Source organism: Lepidochelys olivacea (genome assembly GCF_965140295.1).
Source record: "Lepidochelys olivacea isolate rLepOli2 genome assembly, chromosome: 1".
Taxonomy (NCBI): domain Eukaryota; kingdom Metazoa; phylum Chordata; order Testudines; family Cheloniidae; genus Lepidochelys; species Lepidochelys olivacea.
Genome location: NC_140411.1, coordinates 70,331,124 through 70,350,047, shown reverse-complemented (window position 1 = coordinate 70,350,047; position 18,924 = coordinate 70,331,124). Strand labels below are relative to the sequence as shown.

The window sequence follows — 18,924 nt, the reverse complement described above, 5'->3', positions numbered from 1 at the left end:
TGTTAAACAATAGAATACCAATCAAAATTTATTAAATATTTTGGTTGTTTTTCCACATTTTCAAATATATCCATTTAAATTACAACACAGAATATGAAGTGTACAGTGCTCACTTTATATTATTTTTATTACAAATATTTGTACTGTAAAAATGATAAACAAAAGAAATCATATTTTTCAATTCACCTCATACAAGGATCTGAAATGCAATTTCTTTATTGTGAAAGTGCAACTTACAAATATAGATTTTTTTTTGTTACATAACTGCCCTCAAAAACAAAACCATGTAAAACTTTGGAGCCTACAAGTCCACTCAGTCCTACTTCTTATTCAACCAATCGCTAAGGCAAACACGTTTGTTTACATTTACGGGACATAATGCTGTCCGCTTCTTATTTACAATGTCACCTGAAAGCGAGAACAGGCATTCGCATGGCACTTTTATAGCCGGCATTACAAGGTATTTACGTGTCAGACATGCTAAACATTCATATGCCCCTTCATGCTTTGGCTACCATTCCAGAAGACATGCTTTCACGCTGATGACGCTCGTTAAAAAAATAATGCATGAATTACATTTTGACTGAACTCCTTGGGGAGAGAATAGTATGTCTCCTGCTCTGTTTCACCTGCATTCTGCCATGTATTTCATATTATAGCAGTCTCATATGTTGACCCAGCACATGTTGTTCATTTAAGAACACTTTCACTGCAGATTTGACAAAACGCAAAGATGTTAGATTTCTAAAGACAGCTACAGCACTTGACTCAAGGTTTAAGAATCTGAAGTGCCTTCCAAAATCTGAGAGGGATGAGATGTGGAGCTTGCTTTCAGAAGTCTTAAAAGAGCAACACTCTGATGTGGAAACTATAGAACCTGAACTACCACAAAAGAAAATCAACCTTCTGCTAGTGGTATCTGACTCCGATGGTGAAAGCGAACATGCGTCAGTCTGCACTGTTTTGAATAGTTATCGAGCAGAACCAGTCATCAGCATGGATGCATGTCCTCTGGAATGGTGGTTGAAAATGAAGGGAGATATGAATCTTTATTGCATCTGGAACATAAATATCTTGCGACGCCAGCTAAAACAGTGCCATGAGAACATCTACTCTCACGTTCAGGTGACATTGAAACAAGACGTGGGCAGCATTATTTCCTGCAAATGTAAACAAACTTGTTCAAGTGATTGGCTGCACAAGAAGTAGGACTGAGTGGACTTGTAGGCTCAAGTTTTAGATTGTTTTATGTTTGAATGCAGGTTTTTTTGGTACAGAATTCTACATTTTTAAGTTCAACTTTCATGATAGAGAGATTGTATTACAATACTTGTATAAGGTGAACTGAAAAATATGATTTCTTTTGTTTTTTTACCACACAAATATTTGTAACAAACAATAAATATAAAGTGAGCACTGTACACTTTGCGTTCTGTGTTGTAATTGAAATCAATATATTTTAAAATGTAGAAAACATCCAAAAAATTTTAAATGGTATTCTACTGTTTTTTAATTGCACAATCAATCACAAATAATTTTTTAATTGCTTGACAGCCCTAATTATTACATATCAGTATTCACAGATTCTGACACATTATCATCATCTGCAAGTATCTAAAAAGTGTGAACCCCAAAGAAGGTGATAACTTGTTTTGGCTGATTTATAGGAGAATATCATGGTAGTAGTGGCCTAAAGTGATCAAAGGAAAATATAGGCTGGATATAATGAAATACTTCCTAATAGTGACATCTATCCAAGCCTGTAAAATGGCCTCCCAGTGATAGCACTGGGAAAACTGTAGCACTCAAGATTTAGCACTTAACATCATAATGTAGGAAAAATTCTGCTTTGATAAGGACATGGATTACTAGACTCCCTCTAAATTCCAGTCTCTCATTCTAAAAAACAACAACAAAAACAATAAATAAGACATTTTCCTTTTCCATGGATTTAAACTTGTACTTCTATTAGTGATTTAGGGATTTTTACAAAAATATATATTGCAACAGAAGAGTATTCCACCTCAATGAATAGTAAGCCATTTTCCTCTTTTTTCTGGTGGTCCAAATCTGTCAGCTTTAAACTTGCTGAGTAACATTTGAATGTGTGAACACTGCCACTGTTTTCTACGTGATTACTCATGGAGGAAGCTACTACTACTCAGCATAAGTAAATGTGAGAATTAGATTTTAAATAAGTAAGTACCTTAAACAGATTATTTCATTTATGTATTCTTTCAGGACCTCGTTACTGTATTCTAAATGTAGTCTTACTAATAATATGGGATAATGGTGACAAATGGCACAGTTACAGGTATTATGAGAATTACAGTGAGATTTACTGCAAAATATTTTATTTAATGGGATAAAATAGAATTAGCATATGATATTATAAGATTTACTGAGAAATCTCTTGAGACGTTGAATAGTAGCTATGTAATTATTGTGTCAGCACAGTATATACAACCAGAATAATTCCTGTCCATTTATGCTCCATATCTACACATGATCCTGAAACAATCTTTATCTCTTATGCTGCTGCTCAACATTATGTAAATATTTTAATGTACTATCTAGCTATCACCCTATCTCCAATATCCATTCTCTGCAGTGTACCATGTCTTTTACATAGGCTAGGAGTTTGGTTCCCTGCTTCGCTGCTGTTTGAATATGGAAATTCATGAGCTACTGCAAGTCCATAAAACCACACTCCAAATTCATTTAATCCTTTACAAATCTTTATTCCTTTTTTAATCCACTGCTTTTGTGTTGTGTTTCAGCAACAAATGTTTACATTTTCATAAAGAATGCCTTAACAGAATTTCTGTCTGAAAGTAAATAAGTGATTCTAATACAGAAACTTCAGTAGGGCACTGCAATGTACCTTAAGCAGTTTTATTTTCCCCTGAAACTTTCCTATTTCCTTCCCTAAGCAAATTTCAACTTTTTGATTTCAACATTCCATTTTTTTGACCAAACTGTATCTCATTCATTACAAAGTATTAAATGCTTAGAAGAAATCGACATATATTATGCCTCCTATTTCTCCTTTCAGTAATGATTTCACAGACACTTTTTTACAAATGAAATTATAAGTCTACACTTCCTTGAACAATCCTTTGTTCCTTCCTTAAATATAGCAACTAAATTATTTGTACAAGACCTTTTCTACTACTTGCATCCCTAGTAAGCTGTCAGAAGTTGTCAAATTATTTTACATTTTCCTTGCTGGATCCTATGAAAGTCTATGATGTATTTCCATTGGGCATGGCATGCTGTCAAGTTTTTAACAGTCCTCATTGCTTTATTAGTCCCAATATTTCCCAATAACCAAAATAAATGCTCTTTACATACTAAATTGGGATTCTAAATTGACAATGATTTATTTAGTAATACTGAAAATATTGGAAACACAGACGTCTACAGATTTGAAAGCATTTACAGAGCAAGTAGAGCACCAATTGGGAAAATGATTATACTGTGTCACAGATATCAAAAGTCTTAAAGACAGCTGCCCTTTTAAAAACATTCTGTTAGATTAGTATTAGTACTTGTCCTAGCCCTTTTCTGGGAAAAATAGCTATCTAATATCCAAATGACAGGAAACGAATAATTCCTTATGAAAATCAAGGAATGAAAGATCAGGGCACGGACGAGAGGACAGATGACCCGTAGTAGACTTGAATTTAATAGAAGGTACACAACAACAACAGATGTAGCATCGACTATCAGCATTTCTTGACATTTCACTGGTTTGCTCCAGTTTTGAAGACAGGTCATTCATTTATTTCCTGAATACCAGACATCCCAGCAGATCTTACAATTATGTTCCTTTAAAATTAGGATCACATAAACCTGGGGTCCAATTCTCCCAGAGTAACTCCACTAGAATTGCTATTCTCCTGCGGCGGGAGATAGGTCCACAGGATGTCAACACAGGCCTTTCACATTTGAAACTATAATTATTGCCAGTGGCACATAAAAGACAGTAAAAATCTTATTGTGATCTATGCAAACATTTCCAGATGCAAGGTGTCATAATATTCTCAAAGACAGAAAATCATTATTTTTGAGAGTCCTTCTGAGATACTATTTTAGCTCCCTCGTAACACATTATGAAACCACTGGGTTACCTTGACATCTTGGTTAGCAGAACTGCTAATCAAGCATCTTGGTTTTGCTATCACAAAAATGAAGAGGTTCTTTATACTAAGCATTAAGAATGTGATCCAGTGGTAAATACCAGGCTGTAAATATTAGTTAGCAGTTAAAGACAAACTGATGCACTAAGGTATCTTACAGAAAAACCTTTCATTAATTAAGGCAGGACAGTAGAAATTTTAACAAACCACCAGGAAAAGAATCACTGATTAGAAACTGAGAATGCATATTGTATGTGTGTCAAAATATATACAACCCTTTACTTCCTGTGGAAAAATCCCAGAGAATTCTGTTTGGGTTCTTAAATCACATGTGAAAAGACAAGCAATCCAGCAAGTGGAAATAAAGATGAGTTACAGAAGACTATCCCAATAATTGGCTCAGTATTAGAAAAAATAAGTCTAAATTTTTAAATGATTGAGGTAAAAAAAAAAAGATTTAAAAAAATTAAAATCTCTACAAAGATAATAAAGAATGATGATGTGTTAATTTGGTGCCATGTGGAATATATGCTTTAGGCAATTTCAGGGCTCTGCTTTTTTGAATTGAGTACACACTTAACAGAGATAATATGCTTTGCTTTTAGAGTAGGCAAAAAAATTTGCTATACTGCTGGACAACTGAGAAAACAATCTAGTGAGAATGACATCATGCATCCCGGCTTTTGGCAGTGGACAGAAAATTCAAAGGATTACAAGGAAGCCTCCAAAAGATAAAGTGAGAAAAACCACTTGGCTGCCAGGGTAAAAAACCACCATAAAAAATGATCATATATTTTTGAAAGTTACAATTTTTAAGTTAGAAAGAATTATATATGCACACGCATGATCCCAAATTTGGTAAGGAAATCCCTCAATCTGAGTTGCAGGCTGGAGTTTGGGCACATAGTATATGGCTAGTGAATAAACAAGCTCCAACTCTCATATGACTTGGGGTATTTGCATAATTTCAAATATGTGCACGATACTGAAGATTTAAGACAGAGTGAAGGAAAGAATGTGACAAAGCTAGTTAATATCTAGCTCTTAAAATGATAAATGAGGGAATTATTGCAAAAACAATTAAATGTTACAAATGCATACCACTGTTTGTATGGGAGTCCAAGAAATTTAAAAACTGAGAAAAAGTTCAACTGTCCATACAATAACTGAAAATTGAAGATTTTGTGAATAATTGTACGTGTTGGCTTGCAAGGCAGTATCTCAACATTATGTGCAGACTTCAAAATTATAAATACATTTACATTTTAAAAGAAAATACATGCAAAAATTCCACCTTTACTTATGTGCTAAAATCAGAGTTCAGGATTCTGGGTCCACCTGCAAGAGCTGATGGTATCACGTGCACCTAAGGAGTGCAAGGATGTTCTCCTTTCAGGTGTTAGCAATGTCATCAGCTGCTGCAGGAAGAACAGAACAATGAGTCGGATTGCAGCAATTTTTAAGTCAACATGTAATCTGACATACATCTAACTAAAAGCTTTTCAGTTCACATAAGAAGCAAAACACTGCACAATAAAACCCAAATAAACAAGATTTACTCACGTTTGCAGTACTTCCTTTCCCTCCTTGATGAAGCTCGCCCAATGACATGGCATTAGATAGTCCTTTTCGGGTCAAGACATCAAGCTTTGGTCCGCAGTTCCCTCCTTTAATTGGGCTGAAACTTATGCTATAAGGCCAGAGTGATTCTCTCACTGAGGGCTCAACTTCACTCATCTCCTAGAACAGTGATGATGAACCTCTACGGCATTTGATGCCATTTCTGTTGGCTGTGCCACAAATGGAGTTCTGAGCCTTGGTAGAAGTGATGATCAGCAGTGGAGATCGCTGACGTAATCCAGTTGATGTCAGATGTCAAGAGAGGCAGGGCCAGAATGAGACAGATGACAGTAGACTGAAAGGAAAGGAAGGGAAAGACCAGGAAGAAATAACTGAAAGGGGAAAAATTTCAAGGAGAGGAATAGATTAGGTGAGAAAGGTAGAATAGGGAAGAAGAGTGAAAGCTAGAAAGGGGAAAGATTTAACACAACTGAAGCCCTTCTAAAGTCTGCATCCAATAACTAGAAAAATTTCACTTGTGGCCCTCTGATTCAAGAAGGTTCACCATCACTGTCATAGAGAGAAAAAGGAAAGGAGGTGTGCACTGAGGGAGCTCCATCAACAAAGGAACAGACACTGCTGCAACAGCTACACACTCATGTTTTTGTTTCCTCCTCAGTTCCATTTTGCCCACAATGGAAGATCTTTAAGAACAGAAATAAGGTGAAAAAGGGTAGGATAAGTAAGAACAGAGCTACCAGGACATCAGAGATAAAAAAGATGAGCTCAGGTAAACTATGTTGTAAGTACAGCAGGATGCCCATGAAATAACTTCACAAACTTTTTTGATTAACCTGTTCCAGTACAAGAATTATTAATTATTATTATTATTACTATCTCTAGCGAAATGAGTTAATAGTATATGATATCAAAGGCTTACAATAAGTTGACAGGAAAATTACTTCCAATAATTAACAGGCCAGATTCTAGAATATGATTCAACCCTGTTGTTCTGCTCAGAACCACTCGGAATTCCATGGTAGATGGTATCTTACTGCTGGCATAAAGCCTGCTTCAGTCACTCCTATCCCAGTATAAAGGACATAATAGAACAAAAGTCTGTGATTGCTAGATCTAGCTTTATGGGTGTAAGGTTCAGTAGGGCTAGCATAGACTGGCCCACAGGGTCAGGGAGCTGTAACTGGCTCCATGATGCTCCTATGCAGGGGAGAATCTGTTAGAATATTTCTGGCTACTGTACTGTCAAAGCAATGCCTGGCATTTTGCTGAATGCTAATATGCCTCAGTTTACAAGAATTCACCCACAGTGTTATTTAGAAAATAATCTATATCACTTCTTAAAACATTTTACAACTAACAGAGAAATGTACTGCTCTCTTGATAACCAGTTGCTATTGTTTAACTGGATTCTTATTTATTGTACTTGAGTAGAGCTCATAAACACATTTTGAAAATGACACTCAAATCCATAGTTTTAGAAGTGAAGGAGCTGTTAGTCTTAAAAGTCCTTTGACATCCCCCCCACAAAAAGATTGAAGTATTCACTCTAACTCAATTCTGGCAGATTCAGCAGTTATAAATACTGTAATTATATGCATGAGTTTTCAGAGCCCAAGAGTTTAATTTGAATACTGAATTAAGATTTCAGAAAGATGCAAGTTTAGTTTTTCTGCATATGTGTTTAAAAAATAGTGTAGCTGTGTGACTAATATCTTTGTTTTTTCAATGGCTGTGCATTTAAATTATGTTAAAGCCCTGATTTCTTGGTTAAGAGTTTTTTTTATATAAACCAAAAGAAATAAAATGAACACTAATTCTGAAAACCCTAATGGAGTTGCTGTCAGGTGTACCTTTGACAGGATGTAATTTCTGTGAAAAGAGATATGCCAGATAATCTACAGTTGTGGATTATGTGCAGCTATACTGGTTAAAACACTTTTCTAACCTACGAGGTAAATCATCTCTATGAAACTTTTATCTCCTTTCTTACAGACTATGCAATTCGAAAAAAGAAGAGATGTAGGATTTTTTTCCACATTATTTCTTTCATACACTGGTGGCTATGATCCTGAAATTTGGAGAAAGGGGAAATGTATTCATATTTTTCATCTATCCATATTCTAAGAGCACGGGGTTGTCATTTTTACTAGTATGTACCAAGCATACTTTCACAGGGCCCAAAACAAGATGCTGATTTCCATGAGAGTTAAGATAGCTCAGTACACCTCACAAGAGAGATTTAGTACTTTACAGGATTGGACCCCTAGTCAGAAGGAGACCAATAAATTACTTCCAGTTAGACTTCAATTAGTCTGTGCCTAAATCTGGTTTTCAAGGTTGTAGGTCACATTACTTCAAAGATAGCCAATATGTTGTCATGGCATACATGTCATGGTTTCCAAGAAGCTGATTCTTGAGACAAGGTGTTTGCAGCAAGTTGTAAATGGATCCAATACCACTGAGTACTTCACATCCAGAAGACATTTCTTGCAGTTTGTGTTCTGTAACTTCGACTTAGAAATTAAAATACCCATACTCTGAATGTGTTTGAAACTACTCTTGAAGTATGGGACTAGGACTGCTGGCAGCTACATATGTAAATAATCACTATATCCTGAATTGAGGAACACAAGAATTAAGTTTCCCACTGTCTGTTCATATGGTAAGCTGCTGGTATGCTGTTCACTCCTATTTTGACTATGTGCTATTCTGAATATTAAAAATAGCATTTTACTATACTTTGCTATTACTTTTAGTGCATATACATGAGAAAGATGGAGATACTAGAACCAGATGTTGTCATCAGTCTTTAAAGTAGATATCAGAGGCCATTAATGACATAATGGCACAGGGAAATTTAGTATGAACTGTGAACTAACTTCTAACAACTTGGATAAAATAATACCTAGCTCTTCTATAGCACTTTTCTCATCAATAGATCTCAAGGGCTTTACAAAGAGATGGCGAAACTGAAACACAGGGACAAATGATTTGTCCAAGGCTACCCAGCAAACCAGTGGCTTAGCCAGGAATAGAACCCTGATCTCTTGAGTCCCAGTGCATACTCTATCCACTATACTACATTGCCAAGTTTTACTTACTTTCCATATCTCCCAGGTGGAGTGTAAATATCCAATATCCCACTGAGTAAGATATGGATTCTCAAAGAGGACTCAAAGATATGGTTCCAGGGTAAGTATTATATCCTGTTACTCATTAAAGTTGGGATATGTGTAAAATTAAAAAAAACCTTCAGTTTCTGCAAAGGTTTACATATTATAGTAGTTGGTTATATTGAGAAGACATTTGTATGAAGTACTCCAATCACCAAATTACTCAGGTCCTCTATGACAAAAATGGTTGTATATCGAGGGCCTTGTCTACACAACTGCTTAAGTCGACGACAGTTACGTCGCTCAGGGGTGTAAAACAATCAATTAGCTGAGCAACGAAACTTAATTGATTTAATGAGGCGTCTACACCATGCTACATTGGTGGGAGATGCTCTCCCGTTGACATAGCTTCCGCCTCTCGTTGAGGTGGATTAATTATGTCAATGGGAAAGTGCTCTTTCAATAGATTTATCACGTCTTCACCAAACCCGCTAAATCGATGTCGCTGCATCAATTGCACTGGTGCCGATTTAGCACAGTAGTGAAGACAAGCCCTTAGATGTGCCATAACAGTAGTGAGGTATTTTAACCAGAAGGGTAATATTTTGACTTTTACAGTCTGATCGGGATTGCATTTAACTCAGTGGTTCTTCTTAAAATTTATTTTGTCTGAATTACCTATGCAAATTCCCCAAAGAGATAAGGAAATAAATATCTGTCAAATTGCAAATTGGCTTAAATCAACTTGTTCAACAATGAACAGAGTTATTTTTTCTATTTCATTTCTTAGTTGTCTTAGATCTAGCCGTATTTGTACACCAACTAGCACAATGGTGTACTGGTTCATGACCAGGGAAACAGGCTCTCTGGTAATACATAATAATAATAGTACACATAATATAAAATGCATCAATGGAGATTATCTAAGAATTGAAGTACAAGACTTCAGTCTACAGAAGTGTCAATCTGGCTCTTTTTAAGACCTACCGTTTCACTTATAGAGTTTGCCATTAAAAAAGCCAACATTTGCCAACAGTAACTCCACAAGTGTATCTAAGATACCAAAAGCTAAATCTTATTTCTGAATATTAGGAAATACTGTGATATCTCCAATGCCAAAATATGATAACTACTGTCAATGGTTAACATTTTGGTAAAAAAAAAAGAAAATTAGATTATAACACTATTCAAATAAAACCCAGTATAAAGATAAAGGAAGATTTTCCCCCTAATTCCAGTTATTGAAATGCTTCAGAACTTCTCATATTAAACTATGTTTTGATTAACTTTATTAACTTTAGTGCTGGCTACAAGGGAAAAGACGCTAAGTTAGTTTGTGTAAGACCTAACTGGGTCTCAAAACTATGACACAAAAATATAGTTGTGCTAAATATTTTGGCAACTGAAATGCCAAAAACATTTTTTGGTTGTTTGTTCCACAGAGGATAACTAATGACATAATCTGACCTGAATTTTACAATTCTGTCCGCATTGGCTCACTGGTGCCTCGAAGCTTGAGGCTAAAAACGAAAACTGGCCTCTCCCACCTCAGCTCCCTTGTAAATGTCACTTGTCTCTCATCAACAGAAATCAGTCCAATAAAAGATATTACCTCACCCACCGAGGCTCTCTAATATCCTGGGACTGACATAACACTGCATACGTGGGAAGAACACACATGCAAAATTAGCCATATGTATTCATCTCATTATGCAACACAACAGATCAAAGCTAGAAGAGGAATTTAATGAAGTTGTTAGCTGTTCCCTAAATTTGCCTAACAGCCAAGCTTAAATATGGCAATTTTTATAGTGTAGATATTATTTTTATATAAGTCTCATACAGATAAATACCTCTCCAATTCAAGTTTTACATCTTCACAAGACATAAAAGCAGATTAATTTGTAGGAAATGTTATAGATCTCATGAGTTTCCTGAGCAGCACTGATTGTCAAACTATCACTATTCTCCTATAGTTGTAAACAGAAATGTCCAAACTCAGAAGCCTACCACCAGTTAACTCTCTAAACTGTAAAAGCCTTTCTTGGGACATGAAATAAACTATCAATTGAATTGGCATTGTGAACATAGAGGGAGACCCTCAGTACCATTCTTGCCAGTATTAGAACAACTGTCTGATAACTCAACCTGAGAACAAAAAATGGTTTGCTTGAACAACAGAAGCAGGAAACACAGTACTCTTAGCAAGTTTTTACTAATTGTCTTCGTATTTCTGCTATATTTTGCAGGTCTCAATGGGGAAAAAAAATATTCCCTATGATTTACCACTACCAAGGCAGGGAGCCATTTCACAGTCAATTGAAATTAATTTTTTAAGAAGTATTTCCTCAAGTGGAGAACATTTCTTGGCAGAGGGAATCTGATAATGCCTACAGAATGCCTACTAATGAAGAAAACCCAAATTATCAGGGCATTCGGTGTGACCATCCAAGGATGAGACACTAAACCTTCACCATGAGTTCTGTATCTACTGAATATGTACTGTGTGTAGTAGAAAAGAATAGAAAATGGCATACAATTATTTACTAAGAATACGGTTTGTCATAATTTCTTCTCTACCACTCAACATGTACATCTCCTCTTACCAGAGAGCAAAAAACAGTCAATCAAGGCAGGGATAATTCTTCGAGTCCTCTCACTTCCTTCTTTGTTCATAAAATTCCTGAGCTAATCCTTTAAGGGCAGCCAGTCAGACTCCCAAAATTAATGGGGGAAAAGAGGTTGTGAAGCAAAATAGAGAAAAGAGATTGCTTCAACAATTACCAGTCAGTAATTTTTTGTCAACCATTGTCTCTTCCCCCATCATATACTTCCAGATAGAGAGCAGATGTAGTGAAACAGTACCTACCCAAGAGGTGTCTCTATCTCTTTTCGTAACCGGCACATGTACTGACCAAATTAACTTCTGCACAGAGAATGCTTTCTCTATAAGAAATTAGATATTTCAACATCTTATTGGACTAAGGGAGCTAAACACGAGAGTTTATAAAGTCCCATAAAAAGAGAAACTAAAGGTGTCCTTTCAGATGACAAAAGGATTGTAAGATAGAAGTCAGAACAGCGTAGTCACATTATGCTCTGAGAGGCCTGGAAGCCACATTTTTTGAGGAAATGGGAGGGGGGAAAACAGTCCCTTTTAAAATTAAAGAACTTAAGGACTGTACCAAGAAAAATTACTCTGTCCCCAACATGAGAAAATCATCATACTTGATTCCTAAACCGTTGACTTTGATTAGGTTCAGTTAAAGACTTTCTGAAAGGTTAAAAGAGTGGGATGGTAAGTTTATCTTTTAGATGGTAAAGGTGTTTAACACTTCTGAGCAACCACAAAATGGGGAAAGGGATGTAATCTGTAATAACAAGTAGTGATATTACACAGGCTGGATGAATGAGAAATGCCTGAATGTAAGATGGGAAAATGGCCTACAATGGTCTGCTTGACGAGCATTTGCCAACCTAGAGTCAGAGAGAAACATGTGAAATTGTACAGCCTACACGTACCAAGATGAGAAATCTTCACAGACTCCTAATCCAGGTGAACCTCAAGAGCTGCTTTCCATACGGCTTGCATCTGTACAGGTATGTCTACACTGCAGCTGAGAGTGTGCTTCCCAGCATGAGTAGACAAACACACACTAGATCTTTTAAAGCTAGCACACTAAAAATAGCAGTGTGGCCAGGGGTAGCCACCTGCATACAAACCTAGTCCAAGCCATCTCTTGGCTACATTGCTATTTTTAAAGCATGCTAATGAAAGCAGAGCTAGCACATATGTCCACCTGAGCTGGAAAGCATGCTCCCAGCTTTCGTGTAGATGTACCCTAGGGTTATGTCTGTTAGAAGATAATGAAGGAAAGGAAAAAACACTCTCAGAAGTATAGGAAACTACTCAAAGGAGAGTACTGTGTCCAGTTTGGGCCCCCACACTACAAGAAGGATGTGGAAAAACTGGGAAGAGTCCAGTGGAGGGCAACAAAAATGATTAGGGGACTGGAGCACATGATTTATGAGGAGAGGCTGGGGGAACTGGAATTGTTTTGTCGCAGAAGAGAAGAACGAGGGGGGATTTGATAGCTGCTTTCAACTACCTGAAAAGAGGTTCCAAAGAGTATGGATCTAGACTGTTCTCAGTGGTAGCAGATGACAGAACAAGGAGTAATGGTCTCAAGTGACATTGGGGGAGGTTTAGGTTGGATGTTAGGAAAAACTTTTTCACTAGGAGGGTGGTGAAGCACTGGAATGGGTTACCTAGGGAGGTGGTGGAATCTCCTCCCTTAGAGGTTTTCAAGGTCAGGCTTGACAGAGCCCTGGCTGGGATGATTTAGTTGGGGATTGGTCCTGCTTTGAGCAGGGGGGTTGGACTAGATGACCTCCAGAGGTCCCTTCCAACCCTGATATTCTATGAGTCTATGACTTCCTATGTAAAAGGAAAAGATGACCAAACATGAATGATACCCTTTGGAAGAAGTAACAGGAATCTAAGACTCCTTGCTGTTTCCTTTCTGTCAAAGTGTTCCCTCACAAGAATGGGGAAAGACTCAAGAAACTCAGAGACCCACAGCAAAGTCTTGTTTTAGTTTAACTGAGAAGAGATAGTATCAGAAGGGTAGCCGTGTTAGTCTGGATCTGTAAAAGCAGCGAAGAGTCCTGTGGCACCTTATAGACTAACAGACGTATTGGCGCATAAGCTTTCGTGGGTGAATACTTCACCCACGAAAGCTTATGCTCCAATACGTCTGTTAGTCTATAAGGTGCCACAGGACTCTTTGCCACTGAGAAGAGATTGGAAACTAAACCATCATAATGGAAAAACTGGATTTTGAAGGCACATATCCACAAAAACCCAAACCTAGAGTTTTCATGGGAGTAGAGAGATCATGACCATGAGACCCTTTATGGGAGACAGAGCCTGCAATGGTAGCCTTCCAGATGAAAACTATGTGAGTGTGTGGGTGGAGAGGAGGTAGCAGGAAATCCTGCATAAGGGAATCCTCAATCATTCATTCAACACATTGTGAATCCAACTATCAACCTGGAGGTTTTCCTAATGGTGAAAGAGCCAAAGAGCTAAAGTTCTTGAAGCTTATCTGAAGCAGATATAAAAAGAAGAATGTTGTGTTTCTAATGGATGCAGCTAGACATGGGTAGTTCTCCTAAGGCAATCTTTGAATTATTATATTAGATTGTTAGGGGTCCTCAAACTTTTTTTGCTGGGACCCTCTTTGAAAATATTTCAGACCGTGAAGACCCACCTCCATACCATACCTTACTTCTGCGCTGCTGCTGGCAGCAGCACTGCCTTCAGAGCTAGGCGCCTGGCCAGCAGCCACTGCACTCATGACCCCCCTATAATAGTCTTACGACTCCCTTTTGGGTTGGGGCCCTCAGTTTGAGAAACAGTATGTTAGAAGAACCTTACTTGGCTGACTCATTTTTAGGAGGCTAGACAAACAAGGTGATAAGCAAGAAGCCATCAGTAGTTAGATTAGAGAATAACAATAAAGTTGTCTCAGTCATATTCATTCTGTCTGCCTAAATATTAACAACAGGGAGGATTGCTGCCTAAATGTAAGCTGTGAAAGCAGTGTGGTGTGATGCTAGGGCAGGGGCGGGCAAACTTTTTGGCCTGAGGGCCACACTGGGTTTCTGAAATTGTATGGAGGGCTGGTTAAGGGAGGTTGTGCCTCCCCAAACATCCAGGCGTGGCCCAGCCCCTGCCCCCTATCAGACCCCCGCTGCTTCTCACCTCCTAACAGCCCCCCCGGGACTCCTGCCCCATCCAACCCCGCCTGTTCCCTGTCCCCTGACAGTCCCCCCAACCCCTGACTGTCCCCTGACAGTCCCGGACCCCCAACCCCTGACTGTCCCCCAGCGTCCCATCCAACCCCTCCTCTCATTCCTGACTGCCCCCTCAGGACCCCTGCCCCATCCAACCACCCCTTCTCCCTGACTGCCCCCATTCGATGCCCCCTGTTCCCTGCCCTCTGACCGCCTATCCACACCCTTGCCCCCTGACCACCACCCCAAACTCCACTGCCCTCTATCCAACCCGCCCTGCTCCCTGCCCTCTTACCGTGCCGCCCAGAGCACCAGGACAGGCAGCCGTGCCGCCTGGCTGGAGCCAGACACACCACCACACAGCACAGAGCCAGGGGCGCAGTGAGCTGAGGCTGCAGGGGAAGGGGGACAGCAGGGGCGGGACCAGGGGCTAGCCTCCCGGACCGGGGGCTCAGTGGACGGGCAGGATGGTCCCGCAGGCTATATGTGGCCCGCCGGCTGTAGTTTGCCACCTCTGTGCTAGGGCATTAAATACGTTAGTGCACAAAAAGAAAATCAGATCTTTCAAGTAATCTATAGTTGCTATAAATCAAGAGTCGCGGGGGGCGGGGAGTTGGAAGAGTTGCCCTGCGCCCTAGAATGACTGATTTTCAGACCCTGCAGCAAAAGTTTTCTCCAGCCAAGACACAACTGCATGACTGAGTGTAGGTAGAAGAGGCAGCTGAAAGCCCTGTCCGGTGCATTACTCCAACGAAGGAACGTTGCTGGAGAAGGGCCCTAAATTTCTTTTACTTACCCGGCACTAGAAACTGTTGTGGGAGAGGGCCAAAGATACAGTCTGCTTTAAGAAAGGGTCAGAACTTTTAAAGTGCCTACAAGTCTGTGAGGAAGGAGACAGAAAGCTGGAAGCAAGACCACCTAGAATTAAGATTGCTACCCTGCTCCAAAAGAAGTACTTATGCTAGCAAGAATAATGCAGCTGGAGCCTTAGACTCCTCTCTTTTTTCCTTTCCCTTCTGCAACCTCCCCATACTGGATAGTCCAAAACAAGAAATTACCTGATGAATGGATTCCATGCCTCACAAAGCCACAGAGTGTGGAGAAAGCATCATTATACTTATCTTGATTGACAGTTCTTTACACCTCCTTGCCTCATGGTTAGGAGACACTGCTCTCTATGCAGAATTGTACGGTGGGATTCAGGAAGAAGAGACTAACAACAAACAAACTATAGACTTTATTTTATAATCACTATTATTTAAGTAAAGAGGCACTGAGAAAAGCTCCTATGAACCTAATCCTAGTTGGACTCTAGAAACACCAGAATGAGATTACCATGTATGGAGGTGGGGGAAGACATAGTGTTGCCTTTCTTTACATTACAGGAAAAAAGCAGTTATAACCACAACCTAAAACTCTATCTGTAGATCCAGGAGCAAACCCTATCAGATTATTACCCAAGGATGACAGGAAGGAAAAGGAGAAAATAAATAAATGATCTTCATAGTGAAGTGACCAAGTAAACACTTATGCTAGAAAGAAAACCAGTAGTAATTAATAAGAAAAAATAAACCTAGAACTTTGAGGAAAAAATTAACACTTTAGGTTTAAAGTATTATCTTCACTTTATTTTATTTTTCAACACAACAGACTATTAATTTAGTCATGAAGCCCCTTAACATTTCATGCTTTTCAGTTTGCTAGTATAACTTTACATCTTATAATAGAAAAACAAGCAATTGTTATTTCTACAAAGGCTTTTTTGGTGTGTTTTTTGTCAGGAATATAACATTTTCATTAAGTGATCACTGCTACCTTTAGGGAAACAAGGGGGTACATTTTCAAAACCTTGTGTAGGAGATGACCACTAAAAGAATTCTTAAATAATGTAAAGTAAAAAAAAAAATTTTTAATTAAAAACAGTCAGATTGCAGGGCTTTTATACATATATTACAAGAACTAAGCAAAACTATAAAGATTTATTATTTTTGCATGACAAGTACAATGATAGTTGTTAATGGGGTCTTTAAAAAAACCAATACTCAGTAGCCCTTTTATTTACCTTGTGTAACCTATCAGAGCTAGGTTTGTAACATTTGGTATACTAATGCCAATGGTTTGGTTTTCTATATTTCTAGCAATCAGTATGTTTGCTGTCAGAGAGGTTTTTTTAAAAGAAACGTACCAGGATCCAAAGAAAATGAGATAAGGGAAGAACGCTACAGCAGGACTATCACTCTGCAGCAATAGATTTCCACATGTAATGTATAGCTCTAGGAACCTTCAGGTCATCTTGCATTAACTTCTTCAGATGAGGCGGAAATTAAAAGGGGATCCCAGAAATATCAGGCAGATGGGATCTACATCCCAGCAAAGAGAGAAGATTCTTTCACTAAAGCAGTCCAGTCCTATATCTATATTGACAATGAAAAATCTTTTTCTTATTGATAACACCAAGAATCACTACACTTCTACAGTAAGCAGTTTGATAGTTATGCTTATGGGGAAAGCAGTATCTCAGCATCATTTGGGTGTGGTCATAGAGGATGTCAGCCAAAAGAAACAGAACAACACAGTGGTTAAACTGGATTTTCATATGCCTTCAGTTCAGTGTTTCTTACTTTGCTGCTGATTGACATAATATTTTTGCATCCTCCTCCTGCAGAGAAGTACTTTCTCTATTTTGATGTATGTTGAGAAATTTTAGGTGTGATTCAGTTTCTAAGCACCAAAAAAGTGTTTTGGAGAAAACAGTCACAAGGAATCTGAAAAATAGATTGAATATGCTTTGTGGTTTTATTGCAGCATAGACTATAGAGTTAAATCATTAAAGCTCCTCCTATCATCACCGACACTTGCTTCAAAGGATGCTTTTAAATACAATGTGGGGAACCAAGCAGTATTACAGAACCAGAGCTGAAGTATGGGACAAAGAAGATGCCTGTGTGTAGGTAACAGCACATCTTCAATACAGATTATCAAGGACCAGTATTATGTGGAAAGACTAGGGTCAAACATAGAGAATCCCTCTAAAGGATGGAGCATAGCCACTCTTGTTGACAATAGAAAATGACTGAATGAAAGGAATCCCTGCAGTCAGTTTGGAGACAGCTATAAACTGGATCATACTGATCAAGCCCCAGAAAGTCTCAAATCTTATGGTGAACCACAAGACTTTAGAACTTCACTTTGAATTGCTGTATATGTTGCCTAAGTCACTCTTACATTGGTTAATGTATGAATACTGAGAGAGAGAAACCACAAAATAACTTAAAATATATCTACTAGCATTAGAACAAGATTCCAATAAGTGTTGAGAAGTTGAAGAGGAATGCATTTAAAATGAGAATTAGATCTAGCATCAGGACACAAAAGTAAAGCGCAAAGTGCAAATAGCGTTCTCGTGCAAGAAATTCAGAGCTGCAAGGATATCCAAGCAGCAAAATAGCGAAATCTCAGGGTTTCTCCATAAGCACTTTGAGACCAACTATCAGCCTGTGGTGAAACTCAAAGAGAGAAGATGGGAGAAAGGAATGAGGTGCCTTACAAGTGGAAGATTTTGAAATATCAAGAGTTGCGAAACAACTGTGTCCCAAAAGGTGGTAAGTAGCAGTTCGACCAGTGGAAATAAGATATTGAGACTTCATAGGAAAATTAATGCAGAAACTAGAAAACGTTTCAGATTCCTGTAGAGTTGCCAAACAAAACAAAAACAAAAAATCCACAAGGGAGGTCCACAGAATGAGAGGTAACAACTCAAGATGAAAGACAGTTGGCAGTGAACACTGGGTGACTGCATATTTCCAAAGCCTTTTAAAAAATAGATGCTATAAGGCCAATATGTTCTAAGCGAATCTCTGTAATCACACAATTTTGGCATGATATTTGGCAAAGAAGAAAAAAGTGAAACAAAAAAAAAAAAAGAAAAATCATGATACAAACAAATCTGTATTTTTTTACCTATACATATACACATAATAAAAATGTTTGGAATATATTTGTATATCTGAAAGGCTCTTTTCCTAATCTTTACATATTAAAAAAAAAAACAATAGCCATGTCTGTGAATCAGAAATCTTATTTTGACAATCACTTGGTATTCCATATATAGAGTAAACACAAACTTGAGAGAGAATAAAATATGCATAAAATGCCCATTTTGCATATACAAATCACTGTTTCTCTAACAAGTAAATAATGGTATTCATTTTCAAAACAATACAATTTAATTTTATTATACATGAAAAATAATACCACAGGATTCTTTTCTATTATCTAAGGGTGTTTAT

The 18,924-nt window shown here is 38.0% G+C and overlaps 1 protein-coding gene across 4 annotated transcripts in view; it reads right to left on the bottom strand.

The window, feature by feature from the left end:
* TDRD3 (tudor domain containing 3) overlaps positions 1 to 18,924 on the bottom strand; it is a 314,042-nt gene that overhangs the window by 35,890 nt on the left and 259,228 nt on the right. The window lies entirely within an intron of this gene.